The following is a 21,013-nucleotide window of genomic DNA, read 5'->3' as shown; positions in this document are numbered from 1 at the left end:
ATCAAAGGAAGCTGCTTCATGTAACCCCTGTAGGATTCCAGGAACAGTGAAAATGACATGTGCACACAGCTCAGGATGCTGGGTGTGACATGAGTAATAAGTTCTTTCTCTCTGACCCAGAAATTGCATGCCATTTTCCAGTATCCAAAACACTATAGCAAGCTCAGCAGTCCGCTTGCAAACCTATGTAAAGTATCCAAGTTTTTCAAGTTTTCTTTTGAGCGTTCTCAGGCTTGTCTGGATTGAGGACCTTTAATGTGGGTCACTGCTGGGTGACCTTTGTGAGGCCAACTGGAAACTGAAGAAAAAGACAGTACTAGCCTGAGGCAAATAAGAGATATTATCAGGGCTGAGAGCTGATCTGATATGATCAGCTACCCACGCTAAGTTCAAAGTAACCAGCCATGAATAAATGGACCGACATCAATAGCCAGAGCAGTTCATACCCCAGAAACAGATTGCTAGAAAATAACCCTTAACTTCTTTCTCTCTAATAGGTGTCTTCTCATACAGACCAACTTTCTTCTTCTTTTAAGATTGACCTTTAGGTAAATGCTGGGCATTATAATTAAGGTGCCAAGTCGTTGGATTCTTCTTGCCCCAGGATGGGCTACCAGCCTTTTCAAAAATCAAGGTTTAAAGAAAAGTGAAGCTCTTCGCTTGATGGGGAGGATTAGCTGAGCCCAAACACTCTTTTTTTTTTTTTTTAGTGTGTTGGTTCTTGGTGTCTGGCTATTTAGAGTACAGAATAGGTTTTCTCTCTTGGGACCAGTGACCCTTGGGGATGAGGATGGGGGTAAAAAGATATGGTACTCTGGGCCTTAAGAATTCATAATGAGGAAAACACAAGTTGACAGTGGCTTATATAGCAGAAATTTCCAAAAGAATGTCATTATATTTTCTTGATGTAAACAGTTGTAGGACCCTCAGGAATTTGAAAGTGTTGGCTGTGTGCTTCCTAAAGAGAATATGGCTAAAGAGCAGCACTCCCTCCAAGCTGGCAGGCCAAACCACTGGCGCCTCCTCCTTTCTACACAAAATAGACTTAGAAAAATGATGGTCACAACGTGGTCAAATGAAGTTTTGTAGAGAAAACTCACTGGTTATTTCTGACTATTCATTGCATGGATTCATAGTGTTCTTCTAAACCAGCAATTCTATGCAACATTATTGCCAGGATTCTCAAAGCAATAAATACCTTTAATGAGAACATTCAGGAACCGTTCATCTTAGAAATGTATAATGTGACGTGTTGCCCTTTAGTTTGCTTATTCTTATCTGCTATGGAGACTATAGTTCTAAACGTTAAATTTGGATTGAAAAAGGCAAATTAGAGTGAGTATAAAGCAAAATTAAAGAACTCCCACAAAGCACAGGCCCTTGGAAAGGGGTATAACTGGTTGTCCATCATAAACACCGTTCAGAAAGAGGCATGGAGATTGAAGCCTAGAGCTACAGGGAAATTCAAGAGGAGCAGGCAGAATGAGATAGAGTTATGAATTTGGAGATACATTACATTTCAAGGACAACTTTTTAATGGGGTGTACTACCTGACTTGAGGCACAAAAAAGCAAGAAAAAGTTTAGTTTGGTGGTAATGAGACAAGGAAAATCAAATAATGCTTGAAATGTTATTCAGTCATCGTGGCACCCTAGAGTAGGTAGGAAAACTAATGAAAAGCAAAGCATCCAACAGTGGCTCACCAGCCTATTTGAACAAAGTAGGTGTGGGCAGCGACTAATGATCCTAAATTATAATCTAGTGTGCTATGAGATTGAGTAAGACCGTGTCTGCCTGGTAATGACTGTGGTGTTAACAGCAATTAGAGCCAAGAATGACAATATTTATGTTGCCCTTTTTGGCTGGAGGATACAAGTGCCCTGGCTTGTAGGGTTCTACCAGACACTGGCATTTAAAATCTCGTGTGTCAAACCGAGAAAGAATAATCAAGGATGGGGCTAAAAACTACAGTTAGTAAATCAGAGATGTTCAAATGCATTATACAACTGAAGTGCCAGAAAGCACCAGAACTTCTTAGATGGAGACAGGAGTAAGTCCCTCCCTCCCTCCCTCCCTCCCTCCCTCCCTCCCATTCTTCTCCCTTCCATATTATTTAGAGGCTATATTAGCGAGTCTTCTCTGCTCTAATAATTTAACCCTATTGGTAAAATAAATAAGCTGACTATTATCAAGACTGGTAAGAGCCATGACAGAGGTAAACATGGGGCTCCATAAAATATGTAAGGCAGTGATAAGAGTGAAGATTGTGAAAAGTGGAGGAGATGATTACTGATCTGTAGTAACAGGAATGAAATGGGAGAAGACATGTACTAGATTATAGTATAAACTCAGGTTTGTTCAAATCTTGTGAGTTGAGAGAGCATTCAGAAACCTTTTAGCTAGAGAGCCATAGAAGCATCTTTTAAAAGCAACACATGTGCACACACACACACACACATACACACACACACACACACACACACATCTCTATCAGTATCTTAAATAAATATATATTTCTCTGCTTTGGTAGACCAGCTCCAATCATGAGGCAGCTATTATTATGTAGCTTGCCTTTAAAGTCATCTTTGTGCCTTGGCCTCCTAAGCACTGGGATTACAGGTGTGTGCTACCACACCTACTAGGGGTGGTTCCCTTAGTCATCTTTGGGCTCTTCCCTAGGCAAGCTTAGCTTCATTAGAATTCTTGTGTTGTTGCTTGGAAGCAGAGTTCAAGCTTCTCGGGTGAAGGAAGAAGAAATTCCTCTGTCTTTCATATAGGCCCATATTTTGAGATCCTAACCCTTATCCCCAAGAGTCCAGTGGAATGGATCGCAAACCCACATACCCTGGTAAACCCGTGGTAATTCTTCACCTTAAGTCCTTACCTTAGTAGGATAGGCATACAAGCTCATTTCTGCTCAGGCCAAAAGCAGACTCTAGGACAGGCTTACAACAAGCTATCTGCTTCTCTCTTGGAAGACATATTTTTTAGTTTCTATACTCCTTTGGATGATTTATATTTGACATCTTTATTTCTGTTTTAAAGATGTTCCAAAAACGAAATATGATTCTTAATACCTTACAGATCGTATCTATAATGACCAACTGATGCTAGGAATATTGGAGTTTCTGTGAATTCCTTAAAAGGTAATTATAGAGAAGGTACTATAATGCTGTATTAGCCAAATGACTTGTATGGTTCTGGTGCTGAAATGCCTTGAAATCCTCAGGTTTTTTGAGACATGAAATTCAGATGTCTTGTAAAAATAATGAGGGACCAGAATGATATCCAACATTAAATATTATCTGAGTTGCTCTTTGTCTAGTTTTTGGTGGAAACAGGTGTTTTTTTTCCTTCTGAAATACTTTTTTCATAAGAATGGTTACTACAGTACTAGAATTTAATAAAAACTGACAGGTATGAGGAAAGTGGTAAAATATCAGTTAAGGCTATTTTAAGTAACATTGCTCAATGCATGAATAGCACTTGGACTCTTTCTCTGAATTTAAGGGCTGTGGCTATGTGTTGAATATTTGACTCCGTAATTCAGCATATTTTAAACACTGAAATATGTAGTATTTTGAAAGATAATTACCTTAAATATTTTAGCTTTGATCTAGATAAAAGGATTAATAATTTCCAATGGCAGTTTGCAAAATTTGGGAAGTTTTTTTTTTTACCTAGAAATGAGCAAGCCAAAGCCAGGGATCTGAAAGAAACCACAGCGCACATGTTGTGTTGGTGAAGAGGAGAATGGGGAAACAGATGAGGGTGGAGGGAGATCTGGAAGACGTTCACAAGCTTTTAGCAAAGGGTGGTGCCTGATACACACACATTGCAAAAGAGGCATGGTTATTCTGTCCAGTTGGCAATTCCCAGTTAATTGGATTGTCTATTCCAGCTTCTCTTCAGACATCCTTCTTGCTTGACAAGCTGTTGTAAACTTCTGCTAAGTACGTGCCTTCCCTTCGAAGCTTTTTTTTTTTTTTTTTTTTTTTTTTTTTTTTAAGAAGAACATCCAGGTTTATTTAAAGAATACTCAGCCATTTCTCCAGCCCTGTTTAGCAGCCTTTAAAATCATTTTATGACACTGTTCACTAATTAGCAAAGTCGTAAGGGGGGAGGAAATACTCATAATTTCTTCTGTAAATGAAAGTTATTTACAAGTCAGTTTTGGTAGTACAGTCCCTGTAATTCTAGCTCTAGCACTTAGGACACAGCAGCAGGAGGATTACTACAAGTTTGAGGCCACCTGGTCTGCATAGCAAATTCTGGGCCAGCCAGTGGTATATAGTGGACCTTGTCTCAAAAATTCTAAATAAATTAGTAAATAAAATATTTACTTATACTAACCTAGTTTTCACATGTGTGTGTGTGTGTGTGTGTGTGTGTGTGTGTGTGTATGTCAGGGTTTCTCTGTGTGGCCATGACTGTCTTGGAAATCACATTGTAGACCAGGCTAGCTTCAAACTCAGGGGATCTGCCTGCTTCTGCCTCCTGAGTGCTGGGATCAAAGGTGTGTGCCACCACCACCTGGCTTCAAAAGCTCTTAAAATGGCTAGTGTTTTCTCTCCCCCCCCCCTTTTAAATGTCTGTTTTGTTTTCTGAGTTTCCTGTTCTGATTAGAGGGAAGCTGGTTTTATTGACTATCAAAGCCACCTGCTCACAGGGAAACCTAGGTACCCAGTGGGATAAGATTTCCTTTCTCCTCCATCCTTAAGGAAATTGATTCATTAACCCCAATGGAGAACATCTGGCACTCAGTATCTCAAGCACATTGGGTTCAATACTCTGTAAGTAGGATATTCTAAATGAATTAGTATTTTCAATAGAGCAGTTTCTATTTTATTTAGCAAAGTCATATAAACGGACCACTATCATGCTAACTGTTACAAAAGAAAGCAAGGAAATTTCAAGGCTCTTGAATATTTGATGTGGTTGAGAATGTCTATCATATTGATAATATGTTAATCAGCAGTTTTCAGTTTAGTCTTTTATAGCTAGTACTCACAGATAATTCAATTTATGTGGGGAATAAATTTGAATATTTTTTACTAATATACATATACTCTTTCAGATACATTAATTGATGAGTCCCAAAACCAAGTATTGAATGCATTGTTTTCTCAATACTGTTCATCTCCTGAGTAAGGCTTATTATAGTGGATGGCAGCAATGAACTACTTGCTCCATAATCTAAAGCTTGCAACTTTCAAGTTTTATTAAAACCTTGTAAAGATATTGCCCATATAATTTTATTCTTAGGCAACTCTGTTTTGAGGCCAGAGTGATAATGCTGGAGCTGAACAGATATTTCTAGCTGTCTGGGTGTGGTGAGATGGAAACCTGAAGATCGACTGGTTTTGTCTGTTGGCCCAGAGGCTTGTGCCTGCCTGTCTCTGGAAGGGTGAGTCTGAACCACCTCGTGTGTGGGTGTTTCTTTCTGCTAGAGAGTGGTTCTGAGAAGCATAATCTGACTTTAGGATAAAAAACACATAAGAGAAAAAGCTAACAAAAGCCTCTTGGAGATTAGGATGTGTTTACAATTGCAAATGCATGTTCAGAAAGAGTGAAAACTCACTCTGGTTTGTAAAGTACACATAATGTGGAGATCCATTCAATACTGTAGAATCTGAGGCTGGTTCTTGAGGAGATTTTCTGTTTTTAAAATAGTAGAAAATACTGAAAACTGAAACTGTAGGCTCATTTATTGAGATGGACACTTAGATCACTGAATCCCAGCCCTTCATTTGCCTAGTCTTTACACTTCAGGCTCCACATTTTACCCTAAGTGTGTTTTTTCTTTTTCTCTCTCTGTTTTTTTCTTTTCAAAATTTCCTTGCTAAAATTAATTCTTTGACAATTTCATACATGTGTATAATACATTCTGATCATACTTAGCCCTTTGCCTCTCTTATCCTCCTCCCATTCCATTAACTCACCAACTCCTTACTCCTACAAGCCCCCATCCCACTTTTATGTCTTGTTTGTGTTTTGTGACCCACTGAGTTTAGCCAGGACCACTGGAGTAGGCATGGGTATGGAACTGTGAATAAGTCACTAGAGGCTACATCATTGAAGACTTTCTGTCCTTCAAGAACCATCAGCAGCTACTTTCTCCCCTGGGCCCTTCCCCATAGTTGACTGAATTTCTCTAGACTTGACCTTGTGCAGGCAACTGCAGCTTTTTAGGAGTTTGTGAGGGTTTCATAGACAGCATTTCTAGGACCTCTTCCCTGTTGTTCTTCCCTTAGATTCTTTCTGTCCATTCTTCCACGGTGTTCCTTGAGCCTAGGAAAGAGTCTGTGGGGGTTTTGTTTAATGTTAAACAGTCAGCAGTTGAGTCTAGAAAGGGGTCCTATGGGCATCTTGTTAAATGCTGAAGTCTGTCAACAGTCACTTTTTTTCGGCACCTTCAGCCATGTCTGCTTTAACCATTATTTGCTGCTAAGAGAAGCTTCTTTGATCAAGACTGAATAGCAGCTCTTGACCATGACTATAAATGTAAATATTTAGGAGGAAGTTTGACAGTATGTTTATTTAGCAAAATAACAATAACAGTGTGGTAGTTTGAATGAGAATGGCCTCTATAGGCTCATATATTTCAATTCTTGGTGCCCAGTTGGTGGACTGATTAGGAAAGATTAAGGAGATGTGGCCTTGTTGGAGGAGGTGTGTCACTGGGGAGGGGGTGGTCTTTGAGGCTTTAAAAGCCCATATCAGGCCTAGTCTCACCTCTCTATCTGTCTTGGGATCAGATACTGTTCCAGCACCATGCCTGCTTGCCCCAGCATTCTTGGCCATAATGATCATTTAACTAACCCCCTGAAACTGTAAACAAGCCCCCAATTAAAGGCTTCCTTTAATAAGTTACCTTGGTCATGGTGTTTCTTCACAGCAATAGAACAGTATCGAAGACAAATAGGTTCATCCCTAGTGACTAACCTTTCAGCCACGGGTATTTGATCAGGTCCCCAGTAGCTGGTGTGAACTCCTTCCTACAGAGACTGCTACAGCTCCAATCAGAAAGCCAGCTGACTATGGGCAGACTTACTTACATCTCACATGTTTTGAAATGCCATGTTTTCTGTCATAATGTTATGCCCAGATTGTTATGGGCAGAGATTCTTTGATCAATGAGTTATTTAGATATGTACTTCTTCTATCCAAACATTTGGACCTTTTCTAGTTACTTCTATTATTGAGTTCTTGCCTAATTTCTCAAGATTAAGGGCCTTAATGTGTTGAAATTTATTGAGGCTTGATTTATGATCTAATATTTCATCAATTTTGGCTAGTGGCTTTTTTGTGTGCATGAAAAAAATATGCTATAGTGTTATATATAACACTCAAATGAGAGTAATCAATCATGCTAAAATCTAAAAATTATGGATTTTCTTTTGCTTGTTCTTTACTGAAAAAAATGTGTTCAGATCTTTACATTTAAATGAGATGACCTATTTAATTGAATTTTTCCTTTTTCCTTCACTTAAAGAAAAAAATGAGATAACTTTTAAACATAAAATTAAGAAATTAAGTTTTTGGTTATATGTTTTATTAATATGATGTTTTTAACCTTTCTGTGCCCTATGTTTGTGATAGATTTTTTGTAAGCAATGCTGACTTTTAGTTTTCAATTCTAATGATTTTCATAACTGGAGAATTTTACAATTTTCTAAAATGTTTATATTAAAATCTATCATATTTTTTTCTGACTCATCCTTCTGCCTTTAAATTGCCTTCCATGTCTTGCCCTTTAAAAATCCACAGGTTATTTTTATGAGTTTATGTTATCTTCAATTAGCAGCTGATTACTTGATATTTTCTAGTAATTGTCATTAGCAATACAACAGGTTCTTAAAATTTAGTTTTATGTGCATAGTCTGAAAGAGAGTGAATTTGACAAAATTCTTGCTTCACAGAAAAAAAAGAGGAAAGGCATTATTTATTTAATGCATATGAGTGTTTTATCTGCATGTATGTATATACATGTACATACAATAGCCATGGAGGCCAGAAGAAGGCTTCTGATTCCCTGGAACTGGAATTACAAACAGTTCTGAGCCACCATGTGGGGTTCTGTGAATAGAATCCAGGCCTGCTAGAAGAGTATCTTAGCCTCTGAGCCACCTCTCCAGCCCCAATAAGAGACATTTTTGACTTAGCAGCATCTGAAAACTCTGTACTTTTGCTACTTCTTGAACAATAGGAAGACACCATGACATTGTGGGCCCAGGTATTACATTTCTGCCCTTTTCCCTTTCTTCCTACATGTATAAATAAGTATATTTATAAAACATGCATATTTTAGCACCCCTTTCTTAAGCATATTATTTTCTATGGTCATGGCTATTTCTATCGCCTCTTGTTTTTAATTCTGTCCTATATTTTTATATTTCTAGTTGAGATTAGTTTCCTTCAGCCAAAGGACTGCTTTAAAGAGTCCCGTTTGCTGGTGTACTGATAGCAAACTCTCCCATCATTTCTAAAAATCTCTTTATTTCTTCACTTTTTAAAAACAACTTTAGAATTGTAGAAAATTCAACTTCATTTTATTTTTCCTCTTTCCATTATTTAAAGAAAAATTAAATTGAAACGTACAACATAAAGATGTAGTGGGCTTTAAAAAAAAGAGCACACAGAGTTGAAAGGGGAAAGAGATGCTACGAGATAGTGTAGGAATTGGACAGGAGGACGTGGGGGTGAATTTTATCAAAACACATTATATGCATTTATAAAATTCTCAAACATAAAAATTTAACCATGTGAATAATTTTAAAATGCCCATTGTAGTAGGGTTAAGAACATTTTCATTCTCATGGAAGCAATCTCTACACCCTTTCACCTCACACCATTTTCCTTCAACACTGATGGTTAATTTTTCCTGAGTTTAGGAATATAACTTGATGATTGCTTCCTCTTACAAGATATAATGAAAAGTCATATGCTATTGTTATTGTTTCTTAGAGGAAATAGTTCTGGTTTCTTTGCCAAAACAAAACAAACAAACATACAAAAAACACCTCTACTATTTGATTATCTGTCCTTCCATAACTCTTCTTCTCTTTTCTAAAGGATTTGGAGGGATTTTTGCTACACAGGGGAAGTGCACAGTCAATGGGTGAGTTCAAGGCCTTTTGAAGGGTCTTATAACTGAACCTGAGATCATTTGTCTTATGGGCAAATTTTTTTTGAAAGGAAGGAGTATGCAGAGCAGCATTTACTCTCTTTTGATCTTTGGTGGGGTTTTCTAGATACACTGCTGTGGGATAATGCTCTTGTAAACTGATTTAATAAAATGCTGATTGGCCAGTAGCCAGGCAGGAAGTATAGGTGGGGTAAGTGGATAAGGAGAATTGTGGGAAGAGGAAGGCTGAGTCAGGAGATGCCAGCCTGCTGTCCAGGGAACAGCAGGTAATGGCACACAGGTAAAGCCACAGAAATTGTGGTGACATATAGATGAACAGAAATGAGTTAGTTTAGGTATAAGAGCTATTCAGTAGTAAGTCTGAGTTAATGACCAAGCAGTTTTAATTAATATAAGCCTCTGTGTGTTTACTTGGGTCTGAGCAGCTGCAGAGCAGGCGGGGCACAGGGAAACTTTCAGCTACAGTATGCCATCACATCAGTGTGTAATAGGAGCAGAACTTTTGCAAGGTTAAGTTTATGGAGATGATATTATAAAGATGATAATATAATAAAACACCAGACTACTAGTTAGTGATTGTCTTTATTGGTCTCAACCGGTCTGGAATTTCTTGTGGCCTTACCACTGCAGTAATCTCATGACACTATGCAGTCACATAAGCAACTCAGTAGTGTTACATTTGAGTGAGGGGTTCTCATCTTTTCTTTTCTTCCCAGCACTCTCTTTATTGACCTTGAACTCACTGAGATCTGCCTGCCTCTGCCTCCCAAGTGCTGGGATTAAAGGTGTGCGCCACCACTGCCCAACTACTTAAAAAATTAAGCATACACCAAAGAAAAGAATATTATGATGCATTTGGTATAGTCAGTAATAAGGGGAGTAGCAGACAGCATTCCATTTCACTCGTAACTAATAAACATCAATAATTATTGCATACAATTTATTATATAAGCATATTACCACTATCATACCTTACAAACTAACAGTAATTCATTGATATCACATTAACTCCCAGTCCATAATTACTATAGTTAATATTCTATCACTATAACAAAATATCTCAAACACTTAACTTTTAAAGAGGAAAGAATTATATTGGCTCACAATTTGAATGTTCCAAACTGCTCTGAGCCTCTGGTGTGCTGGATGCCAATGGCCTGGAGTAAAATGCTCACTTTATTACCAAGAAGAAATAAAGGCTAAGGTCATAATCCCCTTTGAGATCATATATACAATGATATGAACCTCTGGAAAGGTCCTTTCTTATAGTAGGTTCCACTACCACTCCACAGCACCATCCAAGACCTTGAACTTTTAATACATAGACCTTTGGGGACATTCAAGATCCAAGTTATAGCAATAATCAAATTGATTCCTGTTTCAAGAACATTTTTATATAGATAGCTTGTTTAAAACAGAATTTAGTTTTCACACTACATTTGTTAAATTTAATTACCTCTTTTAATCTCCATGCCATTAATTAGTTTTAATTTCAATTATTCAAAGAAGTGGTGCCAGGCATAGTGGCTCGTATCTGTAATCCCAGGACCTGGAAGCTGAGGTTAGTTGGTAAATATGAGTTAGAGGATATCCTTGACTATACAGTGTGCTTCACACCACCTTGGCCAGAGTGAGACCCTGCCTCAAAAGTAAATGAATAAATAACAAATTAAATATTTCAACTTCAGATCCCTGTAGCTACTTATATCATTTAGTATTGTTACACACTGAAACTTATGGAGAGGTTATAATCCTATTTGTAAGCATCTCTCTACCTTCTACCAGGTACCATTATTATATTTGTCAATAAACCAGTGATTGAGTGTTTATTAAAATGAGTGTGTAGTAAGATTTTTACACAAATGTCATTTTGAAAGGATATCAACAGAGTATAAGAACATAGAAAGAAAAAAGTACCACATTTTAAAGTGAAGTCTTAAAATTGAACTAATTTTAAAGTTCTCATATCTTGTTTGAGCTAGAAATTGTATTAAGTCATCCTCATAGTTAAAATGCATGTAAATGCACCTTATGTGAAATTCTGCATATTGTGGTTTTTAGTCTGCTACATTTATGCTACCCCCATGTCCTGGCTTCAAGACAGTGACAATTAAAAATCATTTGTGTGAAAGTCAATACACACACACACACACACACACACACACACACGCATGCATATCTAAAGTTCTTCAGCTTTGGAAGTTAAGATGTTTAAGAATTTTCAAAGAAAGACAAGCTGAAAATTACAACCTCACATAGAATTTTCCAGGACAAAGCATAAGTATTCAATGCATCATAGATAAAGTTGAGCATGATGTGGTCAGCACTGGGAGGTGATACCAAGATAGAACAGCATTGTTCTTCCTGATTCAATGGTATCTAGTTAGTACTGGTAGAAGGGAAATAGAAAACAGGACCAGGAGCTTAATATGATAGGGAAAAGATCCTAATGGACTGATTGATCACGTAATGGAAATTCTCAAGAGTCATGATGTCAATACAATTCAAGTATGTAATTAGGGGACAGATAACACTGGAGGAGAAAGAAATGCATTTATAATTCTCTGAAGAACCCTGCACATGTCAGTCCCTGCTGAGAGGATTTCATGTAGGAATATATAAAAATTAGTATGCACAGGTACATTCTTAGAGAAGGAATGCCTAGAAAGAGAATGGAATTATGAAAGCTATGTTTTATTTCCATTTCTCTTACTGATGCTAGAATGTGCATTCTACAAATTACCAAAGGAATCTAATATTTTTATTTTTCTCCTTGGTTACTTCAATATCATTAAAATGCTTCATTATATTATAATGATATTACAATTATTCATGAAACAGTATGGTATTATCCTCAGTCATTCACTAGCCTTTGGGAATGTTAGAAAAGTAGACACATTGGTATCTGTTTATACTAAAAATGTGCTAACTGTAAGCTAAATCAATCTGTATCAATGTGACTGGTTTCTGATGGCTGAAATACATTTTCACAGCATCGCTGGGCTTCTTGTCATTGCTCTTGACTTAAGAAGAGTGAAAGGAGAAAAACAAACTCTATTAGCACTGTCACCTAAATTGTTTGTCCAACCAATACTGCTTTGCAAAATAATAGGATGTCTCACTTTATTAAGCTCAGAATATAATTTTGACTTTTCATTTCTCAGAGGGTTAACATATGAAGCAATGGGTTTCATCTTGGTGTCTTTATATATGTGTTGTTATACTTTGCTCAAGTTTGTTTACCTTCCTGTTAAATTTGCTACTGTATTTAATTTTCATGTATTTTGTGGAAAAGTTGAAGCTGCAGAGTAAGCCTCATGATCTTCCCCAGTCTTTAGTTAAGTATGGGCATAAGAATCAGGGATGTAACGTATAGTTATTTCTAGTTTGTGTTAGCATAAACAAGTTCTTTGCTTTTGGTAGAGGACAAATTTAGGATTGAGTATTTAGCTTTCATAGGTCAGAATTATGTATTTGCAAGAATTAGAATTTTAGAATCCAGCTCCATTTTCCCAAATGTACATTTTGGTCAGTGTTGAACAGACACAGACAAAGCATTTAGGATTTAAATCAAGTTTCTCACACAGGGTTAAGTGCAGAAACATAATAGTATGTTAATAGGAGCAAGGGTTATTGTAAAAGATCAAAAGTAGTTAGAGAGAAGGACCTCCCAAAGCACACTCATTATATTGCACTGTACTTATTCGATGTTTTGTCTATTTAAATGGACTGGTCATAATTTAGGGCACATCTAGGTGAGTGATGAGATTTGTTTGAGAAATGAATGCACCAGTAAATCTTCTTGGTCCTGAGATTTGCACAGACAAGCTAGAAATAGGATTTTAAATAGTCTGTCACCAAGAGAATGAGTCAACCTGGAAACTATCTTGCAGATGCAGAAAAAAGTCTATGTGCAAATACAGCCTTCATATTTGGCACAAATAAAAATGAGAAATAGGATGGGCCTTAGCATGGTTTAGGGCATACATTAATTGTGGTCCTTCAAATGTTTATATGACTAAAAAAGACTGCATCCCAAGGTCTTGGTATTGGAATACATTGGGCCTTTAAGAGGTAGGGTCAATTTAGTGGGAGGTCCTTGGGTCACTGGGGGCTTGAGGTGGTTCTTATGTGAGTCCTTTGGTTCTTGTGAAGGGTCTTTACAAAAGAAGCAAACATGACCCCTTTCTCATCCTCTCCTTCCTGGATGAACATCTGACTATTGGCTGACACATTCTTCCACCAGGTAGTGTAGCTAAAAGTTTGGCCCAGAGTCTAAACTATTTAAATTTCAAATTCTCATGCCATAGGCCAAGTATGCCTCTTTTCTCATAAGCACCTTGTATCAAATGGTTCATAATTGTAATAAAGGACTAATGAATGCAGCTCTAGTGAGGTAAGTTGCCGTGTGGTATTGTATTTCCCTCTTAGTTTGCACTGTTCATATTTTGTGCTTGATCTCTTTTGAGTCAGAATTCCCATGATATCCAAAAACCAAAATCATATGGTCCCAAAGTAAATGTCTTCCCAAGGTATAAAGTAGTACTTCTTATGGTATTCAGAATTATTATTTCTGCAAAGACAGAATTGCAGCAACGTCTGCTAAGTTATATTTTTGGGGGATATGAGTGCTGGTTCAAATCTGGCTACTTCTTGTTGACATGGGATGATGTAGGGAGGAGGAGTTGGGAGTCAGAGGGCTCATGCTCAGTGGGAAGTATGAGTGGAAGAAGCATTTGGTTAATAGCAACTCTGGAGACCTCACGAATCCATTCCTAGAGGAAGCAGAGAAGGCAAGTTGCTAGGAGAAAAAATAGATTATTTCCACCAGCCCTATGAACAATGTTAGCCATGGGAAGAGTGAAGACTGCCAGAAAGAATGGAACGGAGATGTGCCCTGATTGTGTTGGCAAAGTTCTTCAGACAATTTGTGGAGTGACTTGATATTAGTTTCCACCAAGCCCAATCTGTTGACGCAGTGACAACACTCTTTCCCCAGGCAGAGGCAGCTGGAACAGACTTACACCTTGGTGTCATAGCAAAGGCTATGGTTTTGGGTTAAAAGGCACAAATAATTTTCCTGTGTCTAGAGAGCCTCATATATGTTTTAACCCAATGAAACACACATTTAAGTCTATACTTAGAAGACAACCAAAGGAAACTTAAAATCTTGAGCTTGTGACTGTAGTAAATAGTCAGTGCTCTATCAGTTTATCAGAACTCCATTTATCAATGCTAAAACTCTAAACCTCCAAAATTCCAGTGAAACAATAGTGTAGAAAGGGGACAGAAGTCCGAAACATCTTTACATACCTTAAATAATTTACTTATACCTTTACAACTTGCATTTATACATCTTAAATCATTTTGTGTTCCTTTAGTAGACAGTTATATCTGAAACCTGTTTATCTTTTACTATGAAGCCTGTGAACAAGGCAAACCTGTATGTCTTTTTTAACAAGAAACTAAACTAATGAACTACCAAAGTGGTTGTAGCCTTGGGAGGGGGGAGGGGGCTGTTGTTAAACTGGCGAAGCTATCAGTAGCCTAGTCAGACACCATCAGATCTGAGAAGGATAAATTTCACTGAGTAAGCAGAAGTACAGGCCAAGCATTTTCCTAATCTATTAAAAATGACAGGGACTTACTGGCTACCCAGAGAGCTACTCCAGGTTCCTACATGGTCGTTGGGGATAGAGGTCCCAGAGCAGTATTAGTCTTTGGCTGCCAGGTCCAGAAGATCTGGCAGACTTTCCTGTGGAGTAGGAACTTAGGGGGCCTTGCCTACCTTGTCTAGGCAAAGCAGAAAAAAATTCCCCAGTGTCCTGCTTGTCCACAGTCAGGACAGGGTCTTGGCAGCAGTTACAGTGTAAGGTAGTTTTTTCTGCAATACGGCTTTGCCACATTTAAAGCAAGCTTCAGGTGAAAGTTCTTCTGGGCCCATCCAGCTTCTTTGGAGGATACTACCAGGAGCAGGCATGTCTATCATGAAAAGATTTTTTTATTAAACATTTTAAATGCTGTATTCTCAGATCTCTAAAGTGTTTGAGGATCATTTTCTGTTAAGTATATCTAAAATAGATGAATGTTTATTTTTAATTACTTGTTTTAGGTTTAACTTTGAAAACATACATGAGAACTAAATCTGAACATATCAGAGAAATTGATCCTTTATGAGATATTTGACTATTAACTTGTTTATCTTATAAAATTAGGATTTTATAATTTTATTCCTGCTAAGTTTAGCCTTAAAAAATAACCATTTCTGAGTTGAAGCTCTTTTAATATCAAGATAAGACTTTTAACTCAAAAGCAATCCACAAAGAGACTGAGAATTTTTCTGATCCTTTGATAGTATATCATTATAGAACACAACAGTTTTCTATATAACTTAGTTTACTAGACTAACTACAGCTTAACAATGTTAGTAAAAGCAAGGAGGTTAGACATACATTCCTAAATCGGTCTGTTAGCCTGAATAGACCTTAGGTAAGGAGAGACCCTTCGCCAGACTGGTTAGGGCACCATCTTGCTGCATCATAAAACAGGAATACCTCTGTCTCTGCTGTTTAGCATGGTCCTAAATTTTAGCTTTTTATTTATCTATTTATTAAGATCATATGTTGACAAAGACATCATAACAAAATGTCTTATGAATTTTAAAATGTCCCATAGCCTTATAAATTTAAGCATTAAAAGAAATTTATTAAAAGTATCCAATTTATTTAAACGTTCTGTAAAAACTCTAAAATATTTTTTGAAGAAGTTTAAGATTTCTCAACTGTGTTTTCTGGTAGTATCCAACTAAAAATACCTTTTTATTTCAAGAATGAAGACATAGAGCACAATCATAATTTGTAGAAGGCAAAACCAAGTTTCAACAGTATAAACAATTCAGTGTCTCTAAAGTCAACCAAGTAGATCACTCTTATGTTACAAAAACTGGCTGCAAGCAAAGTAAGTCTCTGTATATGAATGCATGGAGTTGCAGCTTTAATACCTCATTAAACCAGCATTGTTTTAAATCTTCTTTCATAAACCTAGTTTTCAGGACAGGACAGGAATTATCATATGAAAATTCATCATAATCCAAAATCTTGGATTATGTTGTTGTTGCCTTGGTAGGCCCATTCCATGTGGTCACCGTTAATCAAGATGGTGGTAAAGTCACATGACCTCCCTCTTCTCCAAACCTAGTCAAAATGACTTTTGCCCACATGGCTGCACTTAGTTTAGTTAAGATGGTGGCAAACCACTTGTTTCCCATAACAGTTCCAATTTAGGGTTACAAGTTTTTTATTTTGTTTTGTTTTTATTTAAACTGTTTGGCCTAATGGTTCAGGCTTCTTGCTATCTAGTTCTTGTATCTTAAATTAACCCATTTCTATTAATCTATAAGTTGCTACATGGTCCATGGCTTTACCTGTTGCCTTTATATGTTGCTCCCTGGATGGCGGGCTGGCGTCTCTCTCCCAGCCTTCCTTTTCCCACAATTCTTTTTTTCTGCTTGTCCCGCCTATACTTCCTGCCTGGCTACTGGCCAATCACCATTTAATTTATCAATCAATCATCCACAGAACTTCCCCTTTTCTTTTTTTTCCAAAAGGAAGATTTTAACTTTAACATAGTACAATTACATATAACAAAACAATGATCAAGCAAGAATTATAGTTATAATATCTAGTCTATTTGTATTTGGCAAAAATAAGGAAGATTTCTTATCTATCCTATATTTGTGACTTTAAGGTTTCATATCTAACTTATCTTTTATCATAACTAAGGAAATTATAACTATCTAGTCTTCAACTACATCAAAGACCTCAGAAGGATATAATATTACTTGAGAAATGGGAGAAGGACACAAGCAACTTTTGGGAGTCTTGCGAGAGTAGACAGAGACAGCTGGCAGCCTGGACAGTCATCCAAAGTTCCTCTGTAAAGCTGGGGCATCCCTCTTTGGTCCACAGGCCTAGAGTCTCTCAGTCACTTTTCTCTGTGTCCTGTAGAATGTCTGGAAGTTTCCTCTGTGAAGCAGGAACCTGAAGGACCATTTTGCCAAGCAAAGTTCAATAGTCACCTTCCTATAGGTTCTGCATGTCCAGTCGATCTAGCAATCAGGCAAAAACAGTTTCATGCCCAAATGGCTATTTTTGCCAAGAAGATAGAGTGTCCATACAGAGTGTCTTTGATGCCTATCCTCCTCTCTGAAGTAAATTGGTGCTGCTAGGAGCAGACATGTCTCACTGTCCAAAAAGTCTAAATTTTTTAAAAACATTTTAAATGCCATATTCTGTAGATCTTTGAAGTGTTTGAAGATTACCTAACTAATTGAATTATATCTATGTATACATAGAAAACATGTATACATAGTAACATGACTATAAGTTTGACTATCATAGAAGACTAGTTATTAATCTGTATTTTTAATTATCCATTACAATCTAAATGAGTTACATAAACATAATACCTCAAATGAGAGTAGAAATATATATACAGTATAACAAAATTAACTTCAAATTTGTATCAATAAACTAAAATCTACAGCAATGTAAAACATTTCTATACAAGTTGTCGCTCTTTAAAAGTAGGTTCAACAATCTACCCCTTTTATCCTATCATATCTATAACCTATATATCTATATCATATCCCCCTTTCTTCTTTTAGAAAGAGATTGACTATGACCAATAACGATTTGTAACCAACAACCTAAACAAAGACAAACATCCATAATCGATTTTTTGGGAATGTGGGCATAGTTTTTTAGGCTACTACTTGCTGTATAAGGGTGCTGTATTCTTATGGGGACATAAAGAACATTTTAGGATTATGGCTGTATTGTCTGAGCCAGTTGCCTTGAAACTGGTCTGGATGTTGGATCATCTGGGCCATGATGTCTTTGGAGACCTTTCAGGGGGTCTTTGCTGGTCAAACCTGATGTATCTTAATCTGGAACAAATCCATAGCCTCTTGCTTTCTGTGAAAACAAGAGCAGAGCCCCCTTTCCAAAGCAACATATCCTTAGATCCAAATTTTGAAGTCAAGATACCTTTAAAATATGCATATTGGTCTAACTCAGCAGTCTATACAATCAAATGACTTTCTGCAATTAAGAATCCCAAGGACAACACAATCCAGATTCTCTGTGTGATATCCATCTTTACATGGCTTATGTTTTATATTACTTTTACTTTCTCTTTAAAGACTTTATTTTTTAAAAACTATGTATTTCTTTATATAACTGCATATATTACTTTTTTCTCTCTTTCAAGCCTATTGTACATTTTTATACATATTGTAAACTGTTTAAGAGTTTTATCCCATATGAATCTGTCTCATTGTGAATCTTTAAACTGCAGCATTCTTTGCCCACCTCAGCTTCCCAACATGGCAGAACTGTGTTTACAGCCAGCTCTGGGAACCATGCTCGCACTGACTCTGGGAAGCAGTGGGTCTATGCTTCCATCAAAGCAGTGTATAGTCCAGAAACATTTTTTTTTTAACTAGCAAATGTTATATCCACCCTACAGTGTACTGCATGGCTTGGAATCTGCCATGCTGCATGCAGGTCAAGCCTGCACATTGCGAACCCACCATAGAGTAGCTCAAGCCCGCATGTTGTGGCATCTAACCACCTGCATGAGACATGAAGTAAGATTCTGATTTTGGCTCCATTTAGAATTGCTTATTAAGTATTCTTGGGTTTTAGGTGGAAACTCAAGCTGTTGGGCACTATTTGTAGTTGGAGTTTTCTCCTGTCTTGCTCAGACCTGCAGCCACTCAAACCCAAATAAACATACAGATGCTTATATTATATAAACTGTTTGGCCTAATGGCTCAGGTTTCTTGCTATCTAGTTCTTATATCTTAAATTAACCCATTTTTATTAATCTATAAGTTGCCATGTATTCCATGGCTTTACCTGTTGCCTTTACATGTTGCTCCCTGGACGGAAGGTTGGTGTCTCCTAGAGTTACAAGTTTTAAGTTAGCTTTTTGTTACAGATTTTTAACCATACCAAACTCCTTTAGATATTTTTTAATGAAGCAGAACAGAATAAAACAACTTTAATATTATTTATACCCAAATGACATATGAACCCTGGGTTTTGTCACTAAGGTAATCGTGCCCCTGCCCCATGATAGGTTTCTCCATTGACACAGTAAGCCAGATCAAGCTGAATTGAAAAAGTATAACAACAGGTTTATTTGAGCAAAGCAACTCATAGCTTGTTCTGCAGTCCCAGGGGAGGCTGGAGAAGCCTCGCCCACAAACGAAAGTGGGGATACTTTATAAGTTGTAGGTGGGGAGTGGTGACATGTCTGCCACAAGCTGGTTTTGTATCTGAGTATGGTCAAAAGCTGACCACTTTAGGTGGGGACTTGGGTGACTGTCAACTTCAGGGGAGGGAGCTGCAGTATCTACCAAAAAGGTGGAACTGGGCTTTTTGGCGCCTCTCTGTGGTGATTTATTGTGCATCCCAATACAACTTATCTGGGGATCAGTGGACAGAGCCAGCCACTAGACTAGACATAGAGGCCACATAGTGGTGGCACACACCTTTAATCTTATCACTTGGGAGGCAGAGATCTGACTGGATCTCTGTGAGTTCAAGACCACATTGGGTACAGAGCCAGATATGGTGGTACATACTTTTAATCCCAGCACTAACCATAAAGGTCTGGAGGTCTGTACAGGCAGACAGAAAATGACAGAGCTGGGCAGAAAAAGGAAGTGATGTAGTGAGCAGAGAGAGGAAATGAGATGGCAGAACAGAAAGGCATATAGGTGTGGGTATACAGGAAGTAGATCTCTCTGGTGGAGGGTCTCCAAGTGGTAAGAACATGGCTGTCTTCTTTCTGTTTTTCTGATCTCTTGGCTTTTTACCCCAATATCTGGCTCCAGGTTTTTATTAATAAGACCACTTAGCAATTCGTCTATACTTTTCCTTTGTTTGAAGATTCTCTGAGTGGGTGGTGTTTGGAGAGAGAGACGGAAATGGGGCTTTCCAGATCATGCAGGGACAAGGTGGAGGTTCCAGCCAAACATCATTCATGAAACAATCACATTATAAACATAATAATCAATGCTTGCTGAGTCATATCCCTGACATGATAGCACTGTGTCGACATGAAGGTAATACTAAACTATGAGTTTCTCATTGTAGAAAATGTACAATTTTTTTTTAAATAGGATAAAATGTATTTGAGGCTCAATTTGAACTTTCTAGGTACCTGAGAATGACCTTGATCTGCCTTCACTGATAGGCATGCACCACCACTGGTTTTATGGCATGCTGGGGCTACATGCTAAGGGTTTCATGCATGTTAGCAAACATTCTACCAAATGAGCTACATCCCCAGCCCTTAAAGACTTTTTAATGTTCAGTATACATAGAAAGCCTGACATAGGAAGAGAGAATAACCCATATTAGTAAGATTAAAGTGTTATATCCTATCCTTAAGTCAATGGACGTTTGGACACACCAAAGGTTTAGAATGCTAGGTACTTCACATCTGGTTAATGCCTTTAGAAGTTGGCACTGTTAGTACAGCCTGCTGTTTTACATTGTGTTCTGTACTTTTCTGATAAGATTTCAGAGTGGACTCCTGTACTAGAATCTCTGTGTAAGATAGAGTTTATCTTGAATGCTTAGGACCAAATGTTTTTGGATTTAACATTATTTTTTAAATGTTTTGATATACATAATGAGATATTTGGGGAGTTAGTGAATCCTATGCAAAAACCTTACCTTTATTTAATATAAAGCTCCACTGTAGATGTAACCAACCGTCTTATTAAAATAAGAAACACAGAACCAATGTAAAAGAGAAAGCCGAGAGGTCAGAGCTCAGAGCTAAAATCTT

General features: G+C 37.4%; 1 long non-coding RNA gene across 1 annotated transcript in view; it reads left to right on the top strand.

The window, feature by feature from the left end:
* Window positions 1-4,469: 4,469 nt before the first annotated feature.
* The window catches only part of LOC114690203, a 65,910-nt gene continuing 49,366 nt past the window's right edge, over window positions 4,470-21,013 (top strand). Inside the window, exon 1 of the long non-coding RNA XR_005092133.1 lies at window positions 4,470-5,407. This is a non-coding gene — a long non-coding RNA (uncharacterized LOC114690203). The remainder of the gene's footprint in view (window positions 5,408-21,013) is intronic.

This window comes from Peromyscus leucopus, chromosome 9, assembly GCF_004664715.2.
Source record: "Peromyscus leucopus breed LL Stock chromosome 9, UCI_PerLeu_2.1, whole genome shotgun sequence".
NCBI lineage: Eukaryota > Metazoa > Chordata > Mammalia > Rodentia > Cricetidae > Peromyscus > Peromyscus leucopus.
Note: the sequence above shows the minus strand (reverse complement) of the source record. Positions and strands in the feature narration are given on the sequence as shown.